Source organism: Austrofundulus limnaeus, unplaced genomic scaffold, assembly GCF_001266775.1.
Source record: "Austrofundulus limnaeus strain Quisiro unplaced genomic scaffold, Austrofundulus_limnaeus-1.0 Scaffold10, whole genome shotgun sequence".
NCBI lineage: Eukaryota > Metazoa > Chordata > Actinopteri > Cyprinodontiformes > Rivulidae > Austrofundulus > Austrofundulus limnaeus.
Window position 1 is genome coordinate 2847521 of NW_013952412.1, and position 4962 is coordinate 2852482.

A 4962-nucleotide genomic window follows, 5' to 3' on the forward strand; every position below is an offset into this window, starting at 1 on the left:
ATGACTTTCAGTCAGAACTTCCTCTGAAGTGCTGATGGGTCACATGCATGAAGTCCAGGTTAACAGGTGGGCAGGTTGTACAGGGAGGTGTGTGTGTGTGTGTGGGGAGAAGGGGGTCACGGTCAAAGGTCGCAACAATAAGGAAGTCTCAAATTCAATGCTACCCATCCTCCTGTGAGATCGTTTTTCAGAAATGACTTTTGATTGGCAGCTCCTCTTTTTGTGCATAGTTTYGAATGCACATGTTTCTGAACTCCACATCCAAATCTGTCCGGGGTCACATTAAAAGACCACCTACAGATCAATCGTAACTCCACACAAGTAGCCATGTTTCCACCTGAAACTGAACAAAAATGAGTTCTGAGTTAAATGATCGTTTTCTTTTCAGTTATTGACAAACAAAGATTTAAAAAAAAAACGAATCAGGAGGGAAGGCAAGGCATACAAAACCAAACAGAAATGAGAGAATTTGAAAAAGATGTGCAAAAATTTTGCAATTTGTTGTAAAACAGAAAAAAACTGGATGTAGCAGAAAAGTAGCTGAAAGGGCCGAATTTAGCAGAAAGAAGCAAAGAAGCCGAAAGAGCACATTTGCTGAATTAAGCTGTAAGAAGCTAAAATGATCATAAAAGGTGGATTTAGCTTGTGAAAGTTAAAATTAGCTGAAATAGCTAAAAAGTAGCTTAAATTGCAGGAAACATCTGAAAGAAGCACAAAAAGTTTAAATTAGCAGATGGAAGCAAATAGAAGCACAACAAAAGTTTAAATCAGTGGAATAACTGAAAAGAACAGAAAGGTCACTGAAAGGCAAAAAAAAAAAACAAGCTAAAATTAGCTAAAACGAAGCTGAAGTAAGCTGAAATTAGCACAAAGACATTAAAAAAGCAAAACCAGAACAAAAGGTGAAAAGTGCAGACAAAATTTATAAACATTTTAAAGAGTTTTACATTGATTTGAACTATTTTCATGTTCAGTTAGAAAAAAAATACTGCAATGGCTAAATGTTTCAAAAAGTATTAAATGCTGAAATACCAAACATCAAAGCCAGAATGTCCTGAAGGAGCTGAATATACATTTTTAAAATAGTGCAAAAACTGCAGAATATATATACCAAAAAAAAAAAAAAAACATGGAAGAAAATTGGATGATCTCAATTGTGTGAATACTTAATAGATTTCAGACAATTGTTAGAAAAGCACGACCTCAGGGTCCATAGGTCATCGTTGGGAGAGTGCTTCTTCATTTTTTTAATTCAGAAAAAACACAAAAATTATGAGTTTGTAGGGGTCACCTCGAGTGAAGAAACAAGATTTACTGCCTCGAAGCAGGCCTCGGACAGGCCTGACGAGAGGACAGGAACTCTGTCACAAACTGAACTCTATTTAGGCCATGACAGGTCATTCTAACCGTGGAAGAGAACCCCTCAGTTCTCTTAATCAGATAATGGACAGAACAATCTCTTCTGTTCGTGATTCATAGTCTTTTATGAATCAACTTGAACTCGTCTGAACGTTCACTTATTGTGTCACCTTTCACTTTGCACAGTCAAGATATTAACAAGTAATGAGAAATACCTTGGTAAAAGTTTCCTCATAACCTTGTGTATGAGAGATGTGTGAAAAGCTTAATTCACTTTAAGTTCACTCCTACAAGTTACAACTTTTAAGAAAATGACATTGAAGGAAATACAATAAGACAAAAAAAGATGTTTAAAGAATGTAATTTTTAAAAACAGTAAATAAAAATTATGACACAATATCACAGATCCCAGAATGTAAAATAAAAAAGCCATAAAACTTAACACATCTTTCCAATTTGTTTCTGGTTCCATTTTTGTTTCCTGTTAACTTCAAATGAACTCAGTTCTTTGGGCACAAAACTTGATGAACAGTGGATTTTTGYGAACATTTCAGCCCCCCCAAACAACTGACAGCAGTTATTAACCTGACATTTGAAAGTCTGCTGCAGCACGATGGCGTCGTCCTTCACATAAATCGTCTTGGATGTAAATCTCTATCTGACAAGTCTTTGATCAAAGCAAAGTTAAAAAAATAATTGTGTGTTTGTGTCCGACAGTATATCAGAAACGCTAAAGGTCAGGCCATCTTTTGCTGACAGGCAGTTTTTGACATTTTAAAAGATGGCTTTAAAGAGTAGCAGTGCTTTTGAGGAGATGTTTTATAAGTTTGGCTCACACACACACACACACACACACACACACACACACACACACACACACACACACACACACACTTTGGAAGTGTAACAGCTCAGTGAAGATGCTGGCAGCTTTTCAGCAGGTAGACGTCGACTTGTCCTGCTCTTTGATAAGCACCAACACTTCCCTTTAGCACTGGAACGACAAACACACCTTCACCTTCCTTTGTACCTTTATACCGTCACGCAGTTTCACCTTTACAGTTTACATTTTCACAAGTCAGTCAACACTCCTCTTAACACACAACATAAGTGATAATTGAGAAATTAGCTCATATAATTATCCTAATTTGACAGTTTTCTGTTGGTGTGCAAGTGTGAAAGAAATTTACAGTTAATGAAGGAGCTGCAATACTTCACACCCAGATGAGATGATGATGCAGGGAAAGCAGGAATAAAGACAAGAAGAGTAAAAAAATGAACCTCTGCCTTCCTTGCTTTAGCATGTATCTGCTAAAAAGAAATGGATGTGTTAAAGAGTTTAAAGGACATATTTAATGACTTATTTAAAACCTCTCATCATCCCCTGCATGGTGCCGGCATTAGCAGTTTGACTCAACATCCCACAAACTGCATAACAATCCTTAACAGTTGACTTTGAAAACTTTCTCCTGATTATTCTGAGAGGTTAATGTGATTGTTTTGATTACTAAATAAAGGTCTGAAAAAACAAGACTTTGTTTTGTGGTACCAGTTTAGTTTTATCGTTCAGTCCACTTCAAACACCGTGTGGAATTTTTGACTTTCTTTCTTCTGATTCACCCGACCAGAATCCTCTCCGTCTCCAGAAACCCTCCTTATTTACTCACTGACTAAGAATAAAGTGGATAATAAACAAAACAATGGCAGCACTGTTGGATCCTGAGTTTTGCGAAGCAGCGAGGATGCAGGGAAAGAGACGGGCTGTTCTTTACGCTTCACGTTTCACTTCATGAACCACGACAAGTAGAAAAACAAATAGTGAATTGTCAGTAGTTTAATAGGACGTTCCCAAGGGAGCTCATGTTGTGTAAAAAGAAACAGATTCCTTAAAGGCAAGTCTTTTTTAAGATATTGTAAACGCAAATCCATTAATGTTGAAATTAATTCAATAAAATGTTTTTTGTGCAGCAAATTTGAACAAACCAGAACTTATATACCCAAAAYATACCCCCCACAATAATAAATCTAAATGCAGAGATGGTATCTGCAGGAGCAAATATAATAGAAAAATAAAATATAACATGTACTATATGGCAGGGTTCTGTTTTTTTAAATGATGTTCAACAGTAAATGTTCACACAACCCAGAAAGCAGGTGGATGGATGAGTCTGCTGCTAATTCTCACCTGACGACTGCAGGGGTACTGAGCTGAGTCTGAACTCATCGCCGGATCGCTGAACGTCACGTAAACTCTTCATGTGGACAAAATGACCTACCGGTAATTACATTTTCAGATTCCTGGCTTTAAAAGCTACATTTTGATACCCGGATCCTTCAGATATCGTCAGCTTATCCAAAGATGTCTTGTTGGTTTTGATAATACATTACTGTTTGGTCTGAATCCTAATTTTATGTAAATTTATTGAGTACTTTTTGATGTTAATATAAAAAGTAAATTTCAAATAGTTTTTGTATATTAAGCTTTCCCAGTTGGAAAGAAACAAAGACATTGCTAACTCGGGGGAAAATTCTAAATTTTAAGGCATTTTTCCTCAAAATCAGTTTTTTTGTTGTTACTGCTCAAAAAATGCTTCAATTTTTTTTAGTATTGTATTTCAAACAGTTCATTCAAATGATACATTGATAAGGCATTTATTCATTATATTTTGACAAAATGCAATTTTTGCACACGTTTAAATCAAAACCTAAATAGCTGCCTATTTTTCCACAGTCCAGTTTTGGACTTGATCCTCGTTTCAATGTGATGGGTCACATAKTTGTTTTCAGTTGGGATATTTTTWWAAAAATTAAATAACCTAAATTCTGTGTAAAACTGGTTTTACGGTAAATATGAAGGTAAACATTTGTCCATCCATCCATACCCGCTTCTTCCTTTCAGGGTCACGGGGGTCATTGGTGCCCATATCCAACAGTCACAGTGGGGTACACCCRTCGCAAGTCCTTCACATCGAAAAACAGATCATATAGAATAAAATAAAAGTACAAATAAATTGTTCAGAATTAGTAATAAATAAATAACTTCTATAACTAAAAGTGTAAAAAATGCACAAATCTATAAAATGATACCCAGAAAAATCAAGTAAAAGATGAATTTAAATGATAAAGAAAATGATTATTTCACAATTTAAAATTTGCTCTTAAAGTTTTCCTTAAATAGCCTTAAAGTCTTTCACAATTCAWCCTTTCTGCATTGGGGCTGCGTGTGTGGGGGGTGGGAGAGAGTCCAGCTTCTGCTCAAAAACAATTTTTTTTTGGACAAAACCCTGTTTTCAATTCTCCTGTGACCGAGTCATGCAATCCCAGTGTTTTGATAACAGTGATAGAAACGATCAGTCCTTTCCTCTCTTTCTGTGCTCCACAAACCTCTGGTAGGATTGTGTCTTCAGGCATCAGGAGGTTCAGATCATCTCCTMTCGTCGTCGAGCTGTGAAGCCCACTTCTCACGCCTCACTCCGTCCCCCTCACCCCGTCCTTTACAGCAGCCCAGGTGCCAAAGCCCCCACTGAGGTGACACTTATCACTGGTCTGGGAAAGGCTGTTCTGCAACAACAACACACACACACACACACACACACACACACA